Here is a 22,718-nt window from a genome sequence, read left to right as displayed (position 1 = left end):
ATCCTCCTCAGACCCTTCCCCCCTGCTCCCCTCCAGGGAAGACGTGTCCCCATTATGGCCATGGGCTGCCTCGGCTGAGGGTGGCACTGATGGTCCGGCTTCCTCTTCCTCCTCGCCTTCAGAATCACTCACACTGGCAGCTTGAGGGCCCACCTCCTCACCTGGCGAATCAGCATCTGAAAGCAGGGAGGCACAAGAGTTGCTTTAACGTGAGGACAGGGCAGCAGCGAGGGAGGCATGAGTGCTGCAATACACTGTGTTGGTTCGATAGTGGCAAAGGATGCTGGTGTGAGGCACAAGTGGAAGGAGAGAGGTCAAAAAGGTGATGACCATACCATTGCTGTCCAGAACGGGGTCGGCATCTCCAGTGGCGACGGGGCCAATCATCCGGCCTGCCATAATCCGCTGGACTCGCTGCTCCAGATCGCTGAGGTCTTGAAGGTGAGGCCGGCCTCCCCCAGTCCGTTGCTGCTGCCTCCTGTTATGGGCCAGCTTGCCCTGCAAGAGAAAGGACGGGCTCTGAGTACAGTGTGAAGCCCTGATCTTGTCTGCACTGCATCCCACGGTCGATTAGCACTTACAGTATGTAAAGTGCTGAATGTGCGTGTGAGTTTCATGAAAGGCCCATAGGTGTTGGATGAGGGCTGGGCATTGGGGCTTTCAGGACCCTTTGGCCATAAAGTGAGGTGGACATGCAGGAATGAAGAGGATCCTGAAAAGGGTACTCACCCTGACGACCCGAGTGAGGTCGTTGAACTTCTTCCTGCATTGCACAAGGGTCCTAGGCACCATGCTGCTGGAGGTCACTCTGTGAGCCACCTCCCTCCAAGCTTTGTAATACTCATTGGGCAGTGGTCTCCTGCCACTGTTCGGAAACAGGATAGATCGCCTGCGCTCCACCGCGCCAACCAGAACCTGCAGGGCCCCCTCACTGAACCGCTGCGCTTGCTCCCTGGCCCTCTCCATGGTCCTAGGCATTAGAATGTGGCAGCAGGTCTGTCCAGGCCGAGAATCAGGGCTCCGATGCGCAGGGTGTGGCTGCAATCCAAGATCAAACCTCCCCTTTAAGAGCTGACCAGCGCCAGCGTGTCTGCGTGCAATCGCTAACTGGCCGCACCTGCACTGCGCCCGCCCTCGGTGGTAGCGCCTCGCTTCTCCGGCTTAGCACCTTAAGACAGTCGTGCAGTGCCTGTTTTAGCGCTCCAAGCACCTCCAAGCAGGTCAATTTAGCAGTAGGTGGCGATAATTTGCGCAGGGCGCTAAATTTCGCACCCGCTCGAGTATAATGCCCCAAACATGGCGATACTGAATTTCTCCCCCTGAAAGTCACAATACAGTCTGTGAGAGTTTGTCAAAGTTGTTGCTGTCATAGAATTTCACAGCCCAACACACCTGCACTGGCTCTCTGGAAAAGCTACTCACTTAATCCTATTTCCCTGCCCATACCCTTTTAAATTGTTTCTTTCTTCCAATATTGATCCACTTCCCATTTAAATGTTATTGTGGATTTTTGTTATTATGGATTTTGTTTCCGCCACTGTTTCTCGTGGGCCATGCCACATCATTACAACCCTCTGCGTAACAGAATTCTCCGAACCTCTCCTAATTTAAGTCTGGTAAACCAAGACCCCATTATGTTTGCAGGAACTTTTCAGTCCACTCTGCCAATAGCCTAACCTTAATGGAACAACAATAGGTGTAGGCTGCTGAACTTGGCTAGTGGCTGGAACTTCTCAGTTACTGGCAATGTTCCCATTTAAAAATCACTATTAAGGCTGGTTTTAAAAAAACACATAATTTTGATGAATATGCCTTGGCCCACCTATTTTATTGGGGAACAATTATTATTATAATTCCTGAGTTGAGGTAATATGTTTCTCTTTATTCAGTTCGAAAATAGGTCACTAGGTGAGTGTAACACAGACAACAACCTAAAGGTCCCATTGTTTTTGAATATGGGCAAGAAATGACCCTTGAAATTGTGCCATTCATCTTGGGAAATTGGTTAGAAAACTGGGAGGATGTGGAAATGATTACTCAATTCATTAATTAATGGCAAAATACTGCTCACAATTATAGGTCATCTTGTGGGATTAAATACAAAGGCTTGTAAAGTTTTAAAGTGAAAACAGCTGGTGGAAAACTCCCATTGCACTGTAGCAGCTGTCAAAAAACCATTAGCAAAACTGCACTTTCCCTAAATTAAATATGTTTATTTTGAAGTGAAAACCTTAAAAGGCTACGAGAAAAGGAGGTGGGGAAAACCAGGGTTAAAAAAGAAGTTGCTTGATGGAACCAGGTGAACGGACTGAAGGTTTCCTTTTGGATTCATATGTTTGGAGTTGAGGTTGAATTTTTAATACATCTTCCACGTTTTTGTGATCCACAAAGTCAAATTCTGCAGTGTGACCTTCCATACTGGAAAGGCACTGGAAGTGCATGCAACATCATAAGAACATAAGAACATAAGAAATAGGAGCAGGAGTAGGCCAATCGGCCCCTTGAGCCTGCTCCACCATTCAATAAGATCATGGCTGATCTGATCCTAACCTCAAATCTTCTATCACTCTGCATCCACCCGAACCCATGTGATCTCCCGGGAGAGGCGAAAAACCAGATAAAGACCCAATGGCCAATTTGGGAGAAAAAAATCTGGGAAATTCCTCTCCGACCCATCTAGGCGATTGAAATTCTTCCAGGAGATCACTCTGTCCCTATATTTTCTACAGTACTTACCTTCTGTAAAGGCGATCTCCACCCCAGCCAGGAACAGGAATAAAACCATCTCCTGAAATCTAACACAGAATTAGAACACAGTAGGAGCAGAACCAGGCTACACAGCCCCTGGGCCCACTCCACTACCCACAGGGCCATGACCATTCCGAACCTAGACTCATGTCCAATTTCCTGCCCGCTCCCCATAACCCTTAATTCCCTTTACTTCTAGGAAACTATCTATTTCTGTTTTAAATTTATTTAATGATGTAGCTTCCACAGCTTTCTGGGGCAGCAAATTTCACAAACCTACCACCCTCTGAGTGAAGAAGTTTCTCCTCACCTCAGTAGAGCAGCCCCTTATTTTAAGATTATGCCCCCTAGTTCTAGTTTCACCCATCATTGGGAACATCCTCCCCGCATCCACCCGATCAAGCCCCTTCACAATCTTATATGTTTCAATAAGATCGCCTCTCATTCTTCTGAACTCCAATGAGTAGAGTCCCAATCTACTCAACCTCTCCTCATATGACCACCCCCTCATCCCCGGGATTAACCGAGTGAACCTTCTTTGTACTGACTCGAGAGCAAGTATGTCTTTTCTTAAGTATGGACACCAAAACTGTATGCAGTATTCCAGGTGCGGTCTCACCAATACCTTGTACAACTGCAGCAATACCTCCCTGTTTTTATATTCCATCCCCCTAGCAATAAAAGCCAACATTCCATTGGCCTTCTTGATCACTTGCTGCACCTGCATACTAACTTTTTGAGTTTCGTGCACCAGGACCCCCAGATCCCTTTGTACTACAGTACTTTCCAGTTTCTTGCCATTAAGATAATAACTTGCTCTATGATTTTTCCTGCCAAAGTGCATAACCTCACACTTTCCAGTATTGTATTCCATCTGCCAAATCTCTGCCCACTCACTTAGCCTGTCTATGTCCCTTTGCAGGTTTTTTATGTCCTCCTCACTCACTACTTTCCATCCCATCTTTGTATCATGTGCAAACTTTGATATGTTACACTCGGTCCCCTTCTCCAAATCGTTAATATAGATTGTAAAGAGTTGGGGACCCAGCACTGACCCCTGCGGAACACCACTAGTTACTGGTTGCCAATCTGAGAACGAACCATTTATCCCAACTCTCTGCTTTCTGTTAGAGAGCCAATCCTCCACCCACGCCAGAATATTACCCCCAATCCCGTGATTTTTTATCTTGAGCAATAATCTTTTGTGTGGCACCTTGTCAAATGCCTTTTGGAAGTCTAAATACACTACGTCCACTGGTTCCCCTTTATCCACCCTGTATGTTACTTCCTCAAAAAACTCCAGCAAATTTGTCAAACATGACTTCCCCTTCATGAAACCATGCTGAGTTTGTCCTATTAAATTATGTTTATCCAAATGTCCCGTTACTGTCTCCTTAATAATGGACTCTAACATTTTACCAACCACAGATGTTAGGCTAACAGGTCTATAGTTTCCAGCCTTCTGCCTACTACCCTTTTTAAATAAGGGTGTTACATTAGCAGTTTTCCAATCTGCCGGGACCTTTGCTGAGTCCAGTGAGTTTTGGAAAATTATTACCAATGCATCCACAATCCCTACCGCTACTTCCCTCAAGACCCTAGGATGCAAGCCATCAGGTCCAGGGGATTTATCCGCCTTGAGTCCCATTAATTTACCAAGTACCACTTCCTTAGTGATTTTAATCGTATTTAGTTCCTCCCCCCCTAGAGCCCCCTGTTTGTCCAGTGTTGGGATATTCTTAGTGTCCTCTACTGTAAAGACTGATACAAAATAATTGTTCAGTGTTTTTGCCATCTCCATGTTTCCCACCATTAATTTCCCGGTCTCATCCTCTAAGGGACCAACATTTACTTTAGCCACCCTTTTTCTTTTTATATAACTATAGAAACTTTTACTGTCTGTTTTTATATTTTTTGCTAATTTACTTTCATAATCTATCATCCCTTTCTTAATCATTCTTTTAGTTATTTTTTGCTGTCTTTTAAAGACTTCCCAATCTTCCATCCTCCCACTACATTTGGCTACCTTATATGCACTTGTTTTTAGTCGGATACTATCCTTAATTACTTTACTTAGCCACGGATGGCTATCTTTTCTTTTAAACCCTTTTTTCCTCAGTGGAATATATATTTTTTGGAAGTTGTAAAATAACTCCTTAAATGTACACCACTGATCATGTACCGTCTTACCCTTTAATCTATTTTCCCAGTCCACTCTAATCAATTCTGCTCTCATACCTTCATAGTCTCCTTTATTCAAGCTCAGCACGCTTGTTTGAGATCCAACCTTCTCACCCTCTAATTGAATATGGAACTCAACCATGTTATGGTCACTCATTCCAAGGGGATCCTTTACTAGGACATTTTTAATTAATCCTGTCTCATTACACAGGACCAAATCTAAGGTTGCTTGCCCCCTGGTCGGTTCAGTTACATACTGCTCAAGAAACCCATCCCTAATACACTCAATGAACTCATCCTCAAGGCTGCTCTGCCCAATTTTATTTGTCCAGTTAATATGATAATTAAAATCCCCCATAATTATAGCTGTTCCCTTATTACAAGCCTCAACTATTTCCTGATTAATACTCCGTCCAACAGAGTTGCAACTGTTCGGAGGCCTATAGACTACACCCACTAGTGTTTTTTTCCCCTTATTATTCCTTATCTCCACCCAAACTGTTTCACTATCCTGCTCCTTTGACCCAATATCATTTCTCTGTATTATAGTGATTCCTTCCTTTATTAACATAGCCACCCCACCTCCTCTCCCTTCCTGCCTGTCCTTCCTGATTGTTAAATAACCTGGTATGTTTAATTCCCAGTCATGGTCACCCTGCAGCCATGTTTCTGTAATAGCCACAAGATCATACCCATATGTCATTATTTGTGCCGTTAACTCATTCATTTTGTTACGAATGCTACGTGCATTCAGATAAAGAACTTTCAAATATGTTTTGTACCACTTAGTTCCTGTTTTTTCCCTTTTTAGTACTTTACTTTTTACTCCATACCTTCTGTCCCTTCCTGACACATTCTGTTTTTTAATTCCCCCACTGCTACCTAAGTCTATGACCTTCTCTGTTGTCATTTCTATTATTTGCTCTCTAGAAACCTCCCCCCCACTAATTAGTTTAAAGCCCTCTCTACAGCCCTAGTTATATGATTCGCCAGGACTCTAGTCCCAGCACTGGCCAAGTGGAGTCTGTCCCAACGGAACAGCTCCCTCCTGTCCCAGTATTGGTGCCAGTGTCCCAAGAAGCAAAACCCATTTCTCCCACACCAGTCTTTGAGCCACGCATTTAACTCTTTAATTTTATTTATCCTAGCCAAATTTGCTCGTGGCTCAGGTAATAACCCAGAGATTATTACCCTTGAGGTTCTGTTTTTTAATTTGACCCCTAGCTGCTCATACTCCTTTAACAGAACCGTCTTCCTTGTCCTATCTTCGTCGTTTGTACCAACATGGACCACGACAACTGGATCCTCCCCCTCCCACTCCAAGTTTCTTTCCAGCCCAGAAGAGATGTCCTTAACCCTCGCACCGGGCAGGCAACACAGCCTTCGGGACTCCCGCTCTTGACTGCAGAGAACCCTATCTATCGCCCTAATGATACTATCCCCTACCACTACAACATTTCTTTTTACTCCCTCCACTTGAATGGCCCCCTGTACCACAGTGCTGTGGCCAGGTTGCTCATCCTCCCTGCAGTCCCCGCTCCCTCCCTCACAGGGAGTAAGAACCTCGATCCTGCTGGACAAGAACAAGGGCTGCGTCTCCTTCAACACTACATCCTGGATCCCTGTACCTTCCTCACTCATAGTCACACCGTCCTGTCCCTGACCACGGACTACATCTGCAGTAATTAACTTCATAGGTGTGACCATCTCCTGAAACATAGAGTCCAGGAACTTCTCCCCCTCCCTGATGTGTCGCAGTGTCTGAAGCTCGGTCTCAAGCTCCATAACATGGAACTTGAGTTCCTCTAGCAGCAAACACTTGTCGCAGATGTAATCACCGTGAGCCTCAATGGGGATCACCGGCTCCCACATCTCGCAACAGTAACACATCACCTGTTCCATTCTATATAATTAATTAAATTTCTTATTATTAGTTATGAAGACCCTGCCTGGATATGGATGATAATGTCACACCACTATTCAAAGGACTTACCAACTTAAAGGTATAAAAGAGAAGAGAAGGAAGAAAACCAACCAACCAGCTGATCACCAACCTCCTCCTTGAATACTGTCTGTGGGGCCTGTTTGGGTGACTCGTCTCGCTGCTCCGCCTCTGCAGTGTTGTCCAAGCCTGGGAGTGGGGAACAAAACAGAGCAAAAAACACACCCTCACCTCCCACTTATCCGAACTCTCCCACTTAGCAAACCTCCAGCACCACTCAATGCACAAAGCACTCCGTGCACTGCACTAGCCCCTCCCCTTTTATATCCGGATTCTACTTCTGGTTTAAACTGCCCAAGAGTTTAAAAAACCCTTAAAAAATTAAACTTACTTCAAATAATTGACTTCTTAACACACTAAAATTCACAAAATACACTTAAATGATTTTTCTCCCACTTAGCAAAACTCCAGCACCACTCAATGCACAAAGCACTCCATATTGGTCCGGGTGCTAGATATTTGACTGCATGATCTTGATGCCGTGCGCGAAGACATCACATAAGTTGGAGCTGAACCCATCTATGCTTGCCGACATTGTGTGCAAGCTCACTGGCAGTCAGATCAGTGCACTTTGAAGGTCCCTGTGGAATGGCACCAGTTTTCTTCTGCATGGTGGGCCCTTGATGTCTTCATCTGTACCCTGTGCAGCAGGGCTAGGAAGTGAGCTCTCCCTCCGGCGAGGTGCTTTCTGGTCCTATCCCCCTGACCTTTCTGCGCACTTGTGCTGGGTGCATTGCCACATGCAGACCCATCTAGCCTACTGTCTGAACTATGCGGGGTGCCAGTCTCTCAGCTGGTGTCTGCAATTGTAAGGTTGAGTGACACTTCATCTTAAATAGAAACAGAAAATGCTGGAAATATTCAGCAGGTCAGGCAGCATCTGTGGAGAGAGAAACAGAGTTAACGTTTCAGGTTGATGACCCTTCATCAGAACTGGAAAAAGCTGGAGATGGAACAGGTTTTTAAGCAAGTGTAGGGGCAGGGAAAGGGGGAGGGGAGGAAAGAACAAAAGGGAAGGTCTGTGATAGGACGGAAGGCAGGAGAGATTAAGAGACAAAAGGGATGATGGTGCAAGGCATCATCTGCTCCCTCAGAGCTGTGTGGAGCTTCTGGACCTGAAATGGAAGAAAGGGACAAAGATTAGAATTTAGTGGCATAGCTAAACAGAGACAAGATGAGTTCTGAAATGGCGGTTAAAAAGATTTTTTTCTAATTATATATGTGCACAGTAAAACCATTATGTGATATGAAATTCAGTGCTCCAATGTATGTCTGTTCTTGTGTTTGCTTTCATGTTCGAGAGGGGTTTTGGCTTTCACTTTGAAACAGAGCACACAGTTCCTTCTACATCTCCTTACTGAACCAGTGCCTCCTTAAGCAAACTCTTCTGAGATGTCATCAAGGGAGTCTGTAGACTGCCATGGAAGGGTACTCCTAGTTGATCATCTTCTTCTCTGGTGTAGCTTCATCCTACTTGTCTGTTAATTCCTCTTATCCTACTGCTGTTCTGCCTCCATTATGAGGGCGTATATGGGGATGGCCATAGTGAACCCCATGGTAAGGACTTCATGACGGAAGGTGGGAAGCAAATGTTTTATTTCCCTGCCTAAAACTGCCAAAAGACAGCTTGCAGAATCCTTTGCTAACATCACAGCTGAGAAGAGTAGATGCGTCAAAAATATGCCAAGACCAAGCAACCACTGCAGCTGCAGACGTACGAGGATACCAAAGGCCACCTCAATTCTAAGACTCTAAGTAGTCAGCCACCTTGCTTCCTCCAGCAACTGGTAGAGCACCTAGAAGGAGCACTAGGTTAGGTTCTGCAGACAAAACACACACAGCCCCCAGGGTGAAGCACACAAATCACTTTTCTCTGATTGTACAGGATTACGTATAAGCAAATGAGAGGATCAGCATCCATGGTAATTGATCTAGTACAGAGAGAAATTGTGTTGGAGATTTATTGGGCTAAAACATGTTGTACATGTTGGAGAAGACTGTTAATCTATTCAAATAGTATGTGGATGCGGCAACTAGTGAAATTCTAGATGAGAACCTCCCTTATGGCTCTTGCTGCCTTGAAAGGTGCTTCAGCAAGATATCTTCTGGCTCATTGTCAGGATCCTTTTCTGCCCAAGCCTGCAGGTGAGCCTCCTTCTCGTCCATATGCTCTATTGTTGGGCCATTGTGGATGGCAAAGCTGTGCAGCGTAAACCAGCCTATGATAACCTTGGAGACCCTGGCAGGGCTGCACAGTGAGGTGCCCTTACCTGTCCAGGCACTGTATTTCTAGATGCCTCTGGTTTGATAATGATCCAGGAGGCTGTTGCAATGGTGTCATGATCCAAGGTTGAAGGAGTGGACTTGGTTGCCTAAAAGCCAATCCTTGCTGTCTGCCTTCTCTTCAAATAGCCCACACATACAGGATTAAGTTGAAGGCATCATGACTGCTGCCTGGGAAGCAGGCATTGACCTGGATTATTTTGTATTGCTAGTTACTGACCACCTGACCAATGAGGGAATGGAACTCCTTATAGCTCATGAAGGTCATGGGATTGTATGTAAGGATTTGGACATACAAATGACTACTCTCAATAATGCCCAGGACATTGGGAATCCTCCAATGTGAAAAAATTAGAGTTCTCTCATTCTACTGCCAAGTTCCAGGGGTAATGATGAACGTGTTTGGGCCAATGAACAATGGATCAATGCTCCACTTGATACACCTGTGCTCTGTGATTGGCTGTTAATCATGTCCCCAATGGTAGTTTGGGGTGAGCATGAGGCATAAAGGTTTTGGGCTGTGATAAATTTGACTGCAAAGTGATGGATAGATAATACAGGACAGTTTCCAGCAGATGGCAAAACTCCATCACTGCCTTCCTGATGAAGCGAAGTTTTTAAAGCCAGCTTTCCTCAGACATTTCCATGTAGCTGTGCTTAGGTCTACATCGTTGCATGAGTGCAGCCTCTGGGCCAAATGAATCTGTCTTGCATCCCTATGTTCATCCTTTCCTTCCTCCTTCAAATCACACAGAAAGAGATGAATTCCCAAAAGAATTCCTGTATTTCAATTTTTAATTAGAACATTCAAAAATGTTGCTATTAAAAAGTTGGTGGAAAATAATTTAAAACAAACAAAATATCCAAAAGGCCAACAAATGCAACTCTCAGAGCTCCACTATTAATGTTGGATCTTTACTGTACACATCTCCCAGCAATTTATATTTATTTTCAATTATTACAGAAATTATCATCCCTAATCAGTAGTCAATGAGGTAATTTTGTAAATTAGCATTCCCAATGCAGAGCTTCGTTCAATGGGACAGTAGATTGATTCATTGGGTGAAGACGTCAGCACTCAGCATGCACCAATCTCCTGGTTATTAATTTTAATGACAGCACAAATTGGGAGAGTCATGAATCAGATGTGCTGACCTTTGTGCTGGACTGTACAATTTACCTCACCTTACCTCTTTCCTTTTGATGAAGTGTTAGGCTTCCACTCTGCATCTTTTCTTGATGAGATTGGAAACTCATTGGGGGAAAAATTCAATTGGTTTGCGCCTCCCGTTAGTGCCTTAAGAGGGCGCTAATGGGGCGCAAAGCAACTAGCGCCCGGGCGCGGCAATGTTTGCGCCACTCGCGAGATTAACTAGATATTTTGCGGCGGCGCTAAACACTACCGCCATGATCTCCTGCGCCGGCAGATCGTGACGTCAGTCGAATGCGCAACACCCCGGGATCGCCCCGGACCGGATATTGAGTGGCGCCCCCTGCCGTACCGCCTGCCGCTAGCAATGACAGGTTGAGGGGAGCGTTTTGCAGTCAGGAAGGGACGGGAGAGCGCTATTTCAAGGCGACCGCTTCCTGCCTTTTTTTGTTGGTGACATTTTTGCACCACGCATTCTGAGAGAGAGAGAGAGAGACTTCTGGAGAGAGTCAATGCTGTGTGAAGGAGTTTTGGGTACTGAGCAGCACTTTGTAGGTTCATTTTGATTTGCCCTTCCTTGCTTCGCCAGCGCACTGAGGTAGCGCCTCACTCCTCGGCCTTTGCGCCTTAAGACAGGTGTGAAGCACCTAATTTAGCGCCCCAATCACCTCCAGGGGTGATAAAAGCCAAGTTTGCCGTCAGAGGCGATAATTAGCGCCAGGCGCTAAACTTTGCGCACGGCCGATAATGGCGCCCCAAACGGGGCGATACTGAATTTTTCCCCCATTGTGTTGAAAACCATTAGAATAGAGCTACATCCTACTGATTCACGCCAGAGTGTCTGGAATTTCCTGTTGCCAATGACGGAATTGTTTTTGAGGTTTACATGAATCCGTGTGGTAATTCCAAAGAACTTTGCTGTATGATTTGCCCAGTGCCAATTTTCATGCCAAAACAAGAGTTGACAACTTCCAACTGATCCTGTAGTTTAAACAAAATTCTTGACTTGCTAAGGACTGATGTGCCAGGAAATTCCTGGCAATGTCGTCATATATTTCACTTCTGTATTTAACTAATACTACAGTTGAGGAGAATATGATGTCTGCCTACCGCTCTGATTTTCAGTGTGAATGGGACAGTAGCAGCACATGAGTTGGGAAAAAAATGCTGTGCTGAAATCACAACAGATGTCCGCCCAATGTGACTTTCGAGGAGGCCTTGGAATAGACGGCCAATAAACATCTACAGGAGCCTAATTAACATTTGTAAATCGGTTTAATAACCCAAATGCCATTTGGTTGCCCTCTGTGTTGATATTGACAGTTCTGCAACCTGCCCACAAACCATGCGTGGTACAAATAGGGAAGACGCCATTTTCAGCATCCACAGTTGGCTTTTGGCTTGAGAAACATTGTGGTTTTTCGCTACTTAGAACTTTTGCAACTATTAGTCCTGCCTCTATACCATTGACAAATGGTAAGGGGCTTTTGGCAACTAACGTTTAGCATCATGGGGGCCCTGCTGCTAATTCCACTGTGGCTGGCGGAGGAAGAGGAGCAGCAGCAGCAGATCGGGGCAGACAGCTTTCAGCTGCAGAGGGAACAGGCAGAAGAAGAGCTTGCAGGAATCCTTACCCTGCCAGAGTTTTCAGATCCACCCCACTATACTTGCAGTTCTCAGTGGAGCACAGCAGAAGGAGCCTGTGCTGCTCTAGGGAGGCAGTGACAGAGTTGTGCCACCACCTGCAGCAAGACCTGCAGTCAATTGCCACAGCTAGCACACCCTTGTCTGTTGCAGTCAAGGTCACTGCTGCCCTGAACTCCTTTGCCTCCGGCTCCTTCCAGGCTGCAACAGGGGGCATCAGTAACATAAATCAGTCTGCAGCCCATGCCTGCATCAGGTAGGTGACTGATAGTATATTTGTCAGAGCAACCACATCCATCACTTTCCAGTATATTTGTCAGAGCAACCACATCCATCACTTTCCCCATGGGCAAACAGAAACAGCAGGATAAGGTTCTGGGTTTGCACAAATTGCAGGCTGCCCCAAGTCCAGGGCTTCATTAAATGCAGACACATTGTCCTGCAGGCTCCATCAGCAGACCACAGTGCGCACATGAATTTCAAGGGCTTCCACCGTCTGAATGTCCAACTGGTGTGTGATCACCACCAGTGTATCATGCAGGTCTGGGCCCACTACCTGGAGAGAAAAAGAGATGTGAAGCCAGGCGGGCAGTTAAAATCGCCCAGGAGACTTACCGACTGACGTCTGCTATCTTCCCGCAGTCTCTGATTTTAACCTACTCACAAATGTGAAGGGAGGGGTCCATCTTTAAATATGAAGATTGGGCCCCGATGATGTCATCAGGGCCCAACTGCTTTTATAACCATGGGCCTGAGCAGGGAAGCTGTCCTGGTTTTTCCGCCAGGGAAGAAGAGTCGGGACCAGAAGAGGCCCAAAGGGGTAAATATATTTAACTTTTATTTATTTTCCTTTTAAGGCCAGGAGGAGCAGGAAAGCTGCTCTGGGCCCCACAATGAACTTTTAGGCCTCCCCTGCTATGGGCTCCACCCACTTCCCCAATTGTGAGGCCCTCTCGAAACCCCTCCCCATGACTTACCCGAGTGCCGGGAATCGTTCTTTTGGTGTTATTTGATTTTACAATGGTATTGTGGCATTGGTCATGGACCTTCGCTGGCTCAGGCACTATAACTCCTTGTTCCTTCTCCCGCTCAGCAGCCCTGAGCTCGCAATAGACCAGAGATAAAGCAAAATAAAAAGTAAAATGGAAACAAAAAGATCATAAAAGTGTAAATAACCAACAGAAAGCCCAATCTCACCTAATAAGAGATAGGATAGAAAGCTGTAATCATGACCGCACAAGGGAACACATGTAAAGTAATCAATAAAGGAAACCACAAACGAAGTGGTATAAAGCAAGCAAGATAAAGAGGGAGAAGAATGGTATTGTGCCAAGAGAATAACATTGTCTGTGACTGTAATATATCGATGAACCGACCAGGAGTGTACCACGCTAAATAACCAATATGAATTCCTCTTGTAAACTGTTGAAATGTAACACTGGCCTGATCATGATTGTGCCACTTTAAATAATTCATCAGTACTGCTGTAAAAAAAATAAACTTGTCACTGAGTCCACGAAACAGGTACATTTGACTGTTAGTAACATAGGATATTGTCTTTCGCCACCTGTTTGTCTTCATACAACTGATGTAGCACATTTATAGCCACTAGCAGCCAGGAGTGTTTAATGGCATATGTGAGAAACAGGCGTACTGGCATAAATGTAGAGACTCTGCCTGTGGCTGCCTCATATCTCTATGTGTCTGGCAGAAAGGAAAATATTTAATTTGGATCAAATAATCAGCATAAATTAAACTTGTCTGTCAGCATTTTTGCTGAAATGGTAATTGCTTAATTTATTTGTGCCTAGTTTTGTTTTAATTTGAAGCTCTTGGTGGGGTGGGTAGAACTGAGGACTCCTTCAAAAGCCCGATTCACCAGTACAACAAGATTTTGAAACTCAGGGACAACTGGCAGTTAACAAGTGTTTAGTTAAAGTGAATGGATAGCCCTAGGGTATAAGAACATAAGAAATAGGAGCAGGAGTAGGCCAATCGGCCCCTCGAGCCTGCTCCGCCATTCAATAAGATCATGGCTGATCTGATCCTAACCGCCAATCCACTATCACCGAACCATCTCCTGAATCTAACAGAATTAGACACACGAAATAGGAGCAGGATCAGGCTACATGGCCCCTGGGCCCGCTCCGCTACCCACAGGGCCATGACCGATCCGAACCTAGACTCATGTCCAAATTCCTGCCCGCTCCCCGTAACCCTTAATTCCCTTTACTTCTAGGAAATTGCCTATTTCTGTTTTAAATTTATGTAATGATGTAGCTTCTACAGCTTTTTGGGGCAGCATATTCCATGGACGTACCACCCTCTGAGTGAAGTAGTTCCTCCTCATCTCAGTTTTGAAAGAGCAGCCCCTTATTCTAAGACTATGCCCCCGAGTTCTAGTTTCACCCATCATCGGGAACATCTTCCCCGCATCCACCCGATCCATCCCCTTCACAATCTTATATGTTTCAATAAGATCGCCTCTCATTCTTCTGAACTCCAATGAGTAGAGTCCCAATCTACTCAACCTCTCCTCATATGTCCATCCCCTCATCCCCGGGATTAACCGAGTGAACCTTCTTTGTACTGACTCGAGAGCAAGTATGTCCTTTCTTAAGTATGGACACCAAAACTGTACGCAGTATTCCAGGTGCGGTCTCACCAATACCTTGTACAACTGAAGCAATACCTCCCTATTTTTATATTCTATCCCCCTAGCAATGAAAGCCAACATTCCATTGGCCTTCTTAATCACTTGCTGCACCTGCATACTAACCTTTTGAGTTTCATGCACCAGGACCCCCAGATCCCTTTGTACTTCAGTACTTTTCAGTTTCTTGCCATTAAGATAATAACTTGCTCTACGATTTTTCCTGCCAAAGTGCATAACCTCACACTTTCCAGTATTGTATTCCATCTGCCAAATCTCTGCCCACTTACTTAGCCTGTCTATGTCCCCTTGCAGGTTTTTTATGTCCTCCTCACTCACTACTTTCCCTCCCATCTTAGTATCATCTGCAAACTTTGATATGTTACACTCGGTCCCCTTCTCCAAATCGTTAATATAGATTGTAAAGAGTTGGGGACCCAGCACTGACCCCTGCGGAACACCACTAGTTACTGATTGCCAGTCTGAGAATGAACCATTTATCCCAACTCTCTGCCTTCTGTTAGATAGCCAATCCTCTATCCATGCCAGAATATTACCCCCAATCCCGTGATTTTTTATCTTAAGCAATAATCTTTTGTCTATGTTTTTCAATTTCATAGACATCGCAGATATGGAAGCTTTTGTTTTTTTGTGGGTTGCATAAGTGTGAACCATGGAACATCGGCACCCCAGGTAAGGAGTGTTTTTCCAAGTATGCACTGGCACCAGCGAACCATCTCCACTGGTATTACACTTTGGAAGACCATAGACCATAGGCAGTGCGTCAGCAATTTTCCAATATGCCCAGTCGGTGGGCAAGGTTCTCCACTGTTAGCTCGTACACGTATCAAACTGCTGATACTAACAGATCTCAGTGTCCTGATTTAGGATTTATTCACCAGTCAGGCAGCAAGTGCTAAGAACAGCCCTTTCCAAATTACCAAGGCCACAAAATCCAAACAAGTCACTCCAGTCAATAAGAAATATAATACCAGATACTAACCAGAAGTACTATGTTCTTTACTCTGTTTAACATCCCAAAGCAAAATGTGTAAACTTTATAAAACGCTGGTTAGCACACAGGGTTGCCTGGATTTTCCGGGGCCTATGACCGTGTATGCGGTGCGTACGCAGCCGTAAGTGCCCCGCAAGTTCTGGGTTTCCGCGTGTGATGCGCATACGTGAAATCCCGAAACTTGTGATCTGTCAAGTTTCAGCTTGATGGATCCACCACATCCCCGGGAAATAGGCATTTGCTGGCGGAGAGTTGGGCCATGAAAGCCCGTGAAACTCTTACGCCTGGTAAAAGCAGGCATAAGGCCTTCTTTTACCAGAGTAAGAGTATAAATGAATATTAAAATAATTTTTAAAAAATTATTTAAACATAAAAAATCCTTTAAAATTAGTTTAGGTTATTTTTAGCCCCTTTAAAACGTTTACATTTATTTTTCAAAAGATTAAAAATATTGTTTTAAATGTTTAATTAAATTGCATTTCAATTAATTTTGAACGTGTGATTGATTTATTTTTATTTAACTGGTGTGTAATTGTGTTTTTTAGAGGATTCCTATTCATGTTTATGGGGATTCTGTACGTAAATGTAATCCCAATAAACATAATGGTGATCCCCCTTTTTGATTGGTTGGCCTTGCCCACGTGATCCCGGGGCGCTTGCACACCGCATGCACCCCTGGAATACGTAGGCCTTTACGCAGGCGTACATGTAGAGGCCGAGGAGCGGAAGTGTCTGAACCTCCAGGACCATCAGGTAGGTTCGTACTTTTCTGGCGGTTCGGAGGCATTCGCCCGTGGGGAAGCCTCCGACCGCAAATTCAGGCCCATTATATTTTTATCTCTCAGATGTGGACCTCAGTTCAACCCAGTCTTGTCTCTATTGGCAGTCTTGAGCAACCAAGTTCTTATTAGGTCCAAATTGACAGCAGGAAACTGACTACAGTTGAACAAAAAGGGGAAATCCCACTGATTGGAGTGTACTATAGACCTGCAAATAGTCAGAGAGAGATAGACCTGCAAATATGTCAGAAAATTTCTAAGAATTGCAAAAACAATAGGGCAGTAATAGTGGGGGATTTCAACTACCCTAACAATAATTGGGATAGAATCAGTGTAAAAGGTATAGAGGGTGCAGAATTCTTAAAATGCATTCAGGAGAACTTTTTTAGCCAGTACGTAGCAAGCACAAGAGAGTGGGTAGTTCTGGACTTAGTTTCAGGGAAGCTGGGCAGGTGGAAGGGGTATCAGTGGGAGATCATTTTGGTGATAGTGACCATAATTCAGTTAGATTTAGCATAGTTATGGAAAAGGACAAAGATAGACCAGGAGTAAAAGTTTTCAATTGGGTAAGGGCCAATTTTACTAAGCTGAGGTGTGATTTAGCAAACGTGGACTGGTACCAGCTACTTGAAGGTAAATCTGTGTCAAAGCAGTGGGAGGCAATCAAGGAGGAGATAGTGAGGGTTCAGGGTAAATATGTTCCCACAAAGAAAAAGGGTGGGACTCCCAAATCTAGAGCCCCCTGGATGTCAAGGGTAATTAGGGATGTGCAATAAATGCTGATCTTGCCAGCAACTGCCACATCCCGTGAACAAATTAAAAAAAATACAGGGTAGGATAAGGCAAAAAAGGGAAGTTTATGTCAGATACTGAGAGCTAAATGCTGCAGAAAGCCTAGAGGAGTATAGAAAGTGCAGGGGTGAAATTAAAATGGAAATTAGGAAAGCAAAGGGAGGGCATGAAAAATTATTGGCAAGTAAAATCAAGGAAAACGCAAAAGATGTTTTATAAATACATGAAGAGCAAGAGGATAACTAAGGAAAGAGTAGGGCCTATTAGAGACCAGAAAGGTAATCTGTGTGTGGAGGCAGAAGACGTGGGTATGGTTCTTAATGAATACTTTGGGCTCGATTTTGTCAGGTCCGAGGAGGCGGCATTGGAGGCATGTGAGGTGTTAAAATCACAAAAACTGGCGAGCGGGCCCAATCCCGCCTCCATCCCACCTCCGAGCAATATTCCCACATGCGAGTTTTCTGACCCCGCCTCCATCCTGCCTCCAAGAGGCGGGATAGGCCCTTAAGGCTCTTAACAACCAGTTAAGTGCCTCTATAAACCCATTTTGAGAGGCCTTTCTGATTTTAACAGTTTTCCCATATGCTGCATGCCTCCTCTGAAATACGCCAGTGAAATCTGCCGGTAGCACAAGTGGATTGCTTACTAACAGCTGCAGCTCCACCATTAAAAAGGAGTTTTCAGCAATCTTCATTTGCAGGTGGCAGAACTTTGGGGCTCGAATTTCCAAGCCCCGTGGAGGCGCATTTGGAGGCGGGAGTGGTGGGAAAATTGCAGAATCGGGGGGCACGAACCCATCCCGCCCCCAACCCGCCTCCATGCCAATGCCCCAGGAGGCGGGTACCCGACCTGAGCTGGGAGCCACCTCCCCGAGGCGGGAAGGGGATTAGTGCCAATTAACTGCCTGTTAACAGGTAGTTAACAGGCAGTTTTTTGCCTAATCCCTATTTTTAGCCCGGAAGTGTGGGCTTCCCGACGGCACCAAACCACGCCAAGTTAGCGAGGCGGACCGTCGGTCTGAAGGGGTTGGAGGGGTCGAGATGTCCGTTGTGTAGGTGAGTGATGGGTGCATGTGTGCAGAGGTAAGTGTGTGAGGTAAGTGTAAAGTGTTTTAATAAGTTTTACTTACCTTTACTTTCTCCTGCAGGCTTCCTTCCTTCAGTTCTCGGGAGTCCCTCAGTTCACCGGCACAGAAAGCAGAATGGCCGCTGAAATATCAAAAGCTGCAGCATTCTGCTTTCTGGTCTGGCGAGATCTCTAATTGAGTCTGAGTAGAAGGACTCAAGTGAGAAGACAGATTGTCAGTGTTTGACAGTTTCACAGAGCTGTCAAATGCTGATTTTTCATCTGTCATTAGCTCTTGACAGATGAAATGTCAATCACTGACGTCACCAGTAACCAGGTGTCCCTTAATTGTCCTGCTGAGCCCGCTGGGCGGGCTTAACAAGGTCAATCAAGGGAAAATAGCGTGAGTTGGCCACAAGTCGATGGAGGCAGGACTACAACCCAAAAAGTGGGAGTCCCGCCTCCATCACGTCAGCATTGACAAAATCCAGCCCTAGTTGTCTCAGGTCTGGGGGAACTTTTAACAGGCCTACTCATTGTTGTGGAAGTTTGGAGCCTGACACCCATCTCCAGTGTGACTTCCTGGGAAACCTCTCTCCCCACCTTGAAAGAGTGCTTCCTCAGCTGAGGTATATACCAGAAGAATGGGAACCATTTATTTCCTTTCCTCCTGGACATCAGATTCAGACGAAGACCAGCCGCGGCAGCAGCAGAACCCTGAACAACAGCAGCACCAACTGCAGGAGCAACAGCAGGAGCTCCAAGCTGCTGCTCACCCACCTGAAGCTGCACAGACCAGAAGGCGCCAGCGAGCGACCACATTGCTGCCCGGGATGCAAGGGACGCACTCATCTTGGTCAGATTTGCTTAGTCTGCACAATCAAACACTTTTGCCTCGCACATTCTTATCAGACCATCGACAATGGCCAAGAACCTGCAGATTCCTATTGTTCTGACCACCATACTGACAATTGCAAGTTGCCCTAAGCCCTCAATGTAGAAGTCCCATTTGCGAAATGACACACGCCATAACTGCAACAGTTTGCCATCAGAATTTTTTATGACAATAAGCAAGTGATGGCATTTAAAAAATAAACACAACATTACACTCAAGTGACTACCCTTGTGACTACTTGTGCATTATCTTCCTCTTACGCGTGCTCCTACGTGGTCTTCCCCTGTGGCTTCAGCAGATGTGGAGGCCCCTTGCTCACTTTCTTGCTGCTCCTGTCTCGACACCTTTGGCGGGCGTCCTCTGGGGTTGCGAACCTGTGAGGGCTCGGCAACAGTCTGCTGCTCCTGTGGCTGTGCAGGGGCTGAGACGCCGATCTCAGTTGGGTGGGGACTCTGACCAAGGGCTCTGCAGTGGCATGGTCGTGTGAGCGCTTGGAGAGGAGCCCCCACTTCCCTGTTGTATGCCACCAACATCCCTCTCATGGGTCAGCCCCACTTCAGAGTTAGCAAGTGGCTTGACAGCACCTTGCTGCAATTCAGGGGGACCATGAGGACCCATTTCTGTACTGGCAGTCCTACTGCAGAGGACTTGCCTGAAGGTCTGGTTTGTTTGCTCAATAGCTGACCATCGCTCCTCAAGAGATGTCAGTCTATTCTGAACAATGACCATGTTTTCACGACCCTGGCGACTAAGCTCCTCCATGGCCGTCGCCATCCACTCCTCTAAGGTAGCCAGCCTTTCCACGGAGGTTGCCATCCTTTCCGTGGTGATGCGTTCATGTGCCAACGTCTCCACAAAGGCTCTGCTCATGTTAGCGATGGACTCCTCCATTCGCTCCACACTTGCAGTGACCCTGGAGACAAAACCTGCCAGAGACTCCTGCACCTCTTTCTGGAGTTCCAGCACCGCTCTTCTTCTGGATGGACCCGGAGGCAGAGGGTCGACATGCAGCTGAGCCGAGCTGGCAGAGTCCTGCGCTCTCCGACGAGGGCTCTCCACTGCTATCCCTGTCTCCACCATGTGCTGATGCTCACTTGTGAGCTGTGATACACCAGGTGACAACACTGCACTATCTCGCAAAGGTCCCACCGAGGTGTGAGTGTCTGCGCTGGTGCTGGGTGCGCTGAATTCTGCTGACGCTGTGCCCTCAGTGGTTGCAGCTTCCTCTGAGGAGTCTGGAGGCTCAGGCTGTTCCTCCTGGATAGTGGAGACGGGGGCTTTCGATGGTCCTGTGGGTGAGTAAAGGAAAGAGTCAGAGATGTGAGGCCAAGGTTACATGCGCATTGAATATTGCAGATGATCAAAAGTCAATCTGTTCGAGCATCAGAATCATTATCAGTGACTCATGCAATGTCAATGAGAGAGATGATACACTATTCTGTCACCAGCTTGCTCTGATGCACCCATCTGTCTGTCCCCCACTTGCGCATCCTCCTCCACTCCCATGATCTCCAGGGCCGCCTCCTCCCAGGGGGGTGAGCTGGGCTACTGAAGGTGGCCCTCCTCCTGTCCTTGCTCTTTCCCTCTTATTGTGAGCTCTCTTTTCCTGCAATGAGGGAGACAAGTGGAGTTTGAGTGAGAATGAAGGAGTGAGTGTAGAGAATCCATATCATTGATGGTTAGAAGGAGACAAAGATGGAGTGAGGTGGCAAGAACAAGGGCCCTCCCTGTGCGTTGCAAGTTGTTTTCATAGCATCATAGCGATAGGGAGTGTGAGGGCTGCATGTCGAATAGTTAGGTGAATGTGACCATAGAGAGAGAGAGAGGGAATGGGTAAGGGTGCAGGGATGTCAGTGTCAAGTGGGATGTGGAGGAAGAGGTTGTCAAAGCTGAGTGCTGGTGAGGAGAGGCAATGGGGATCAGATTGAGGGTGATGGGAAAGTCATACTCACTTTTCCAGTGCGCAGAAGGTCATGAAACCTCTTCCTGCACTGCAGCCAGGTTCTGCGGCACATAGACAAAGAGTTGACCTCCTGGGCCATTTGCATCCACACAGCTTTCGTCTGCTGGGGAGGCTTCTTCCTCCCTGAGGAAGGGAAGAGCACCTTCTTATTTCCTCTTGCTCCCTCCACCAGAGCTTGCAGGGCAGCGTCATCGAACCTTGGTGCAGACTTTGGCCTACTGCTGGATATATTGGCTGGAGGAATCTATCACAGCAAAGGGCATAAGGATTGCAGTCTGCAGAAGAAGCAAGGCTGCTTGCAGGCCTTAAATCCAGCAGCACTGATGACATCATCAGAGGCGACTTTCAGGATGGAAAGACTAAGTGGGCCAGGGGTTCCCACACGCTGGAAGTCAATTGTCCAATTAGAGGAAAATCGCATATTTTTCCCACATCTAATTGGAGTCGGGTGGCTAATACAAAAAGCGGCTGACACGCCCCCAGCCCACACCAATGGCAAAATCGAGCCCTTTGCATCTGTCTTCACAAAAGAGAGGGACGATGCAGACATTAATGGCCCAGAAATTCGTGTCGGAGGCTTCCCGCGGGTGCAAGCCTCCGATCTGCACTTACCTTGCGCACCGGCCGTTGTGCTGTGGGCCCGCGTGGTATTCCGATCCTGGGCCTCCTCCAACTGCTGGCGTGCAGTGCTTGCGTATCCCTGGGGCGCAGTTAGTTCGAAGCATCCCCTGGGATCACGTGGGACATGGCGAGCCAATGGTAGCAGGGGATGCTTCATTCAGAAATTTGACAGAAAGAGCTGTCAAACCTATTAATACTATAAGCCGCAAAACATAACTAAAACTTCAAATAATTTTTTTTTTAAACTTCACATTTTTAAAGTAACTATAAATTACATGAAATAACTATTTTAAACAATAATTTAAAATTTTGAAAAAATTTATTACATTTTCTAACAGGGCTAAAAATAAACTTACCCTTCTTTAAAGTATTTAAAAATAATAAACCTGTGGAAAAAATGTTTTAATTTTAATTAATTCATCACTTACCTTGTTAAAAGCAGGCTTGCGCCTCTCTGGCGCACGCATTCCACCTGTCAACCCCTTCTTTCAAGGGAACGGAAGTTCCGGTTTCTCGCGCATGCGCAGTGCATGCACGAAACCGGCACTTTTGTTGGGCCTACGCGTGAGTACCCAGCATGTACTCATGCGTGGGGACCTGAATTTCTGGGCCATTGTAGTTAAGGAGGAGGAGTGTGAAATATTAGATGAGATAAACATAGTGAGAGAGGAAATATTAAGGGGTTTGTATTGATTTCTTTGTGGGTTCAATGACAAGACATTTATGAAAGAGAATGACTTTTAATCTAAAGCTTGTTCAACTCTTTTATACAGCTTTTACAGGAGACACGATGCTTGTGATGCATCTAGAACGAAACTGAAACCAAACTAACTACCTTGCTTCTCTCGGTCACATGCCCTCTGCTGGTCAGGCACAAGCAATCAATACATGCAAACATGCTATTAAGGCATCATAATCGAACAGGCA

This window comes from Somniosus microcephalus, chromosome 9 (assembly GCF_052327205.1).
Source record: "Somniosus microcephalus isolate GS21.2 chromosome 9, FLI_Smic_1.0, whole genome shotgun sequence".
NCBI classification, from domain to species: Eukaryota; Metazoa; Chordata; class Chondrichthyes; order Squaliformes; family Somniosidae; genus Somniosus; species Somniosus microcephalus.
Note: the sequence above shows the minus strand (reverse complement) of the source record.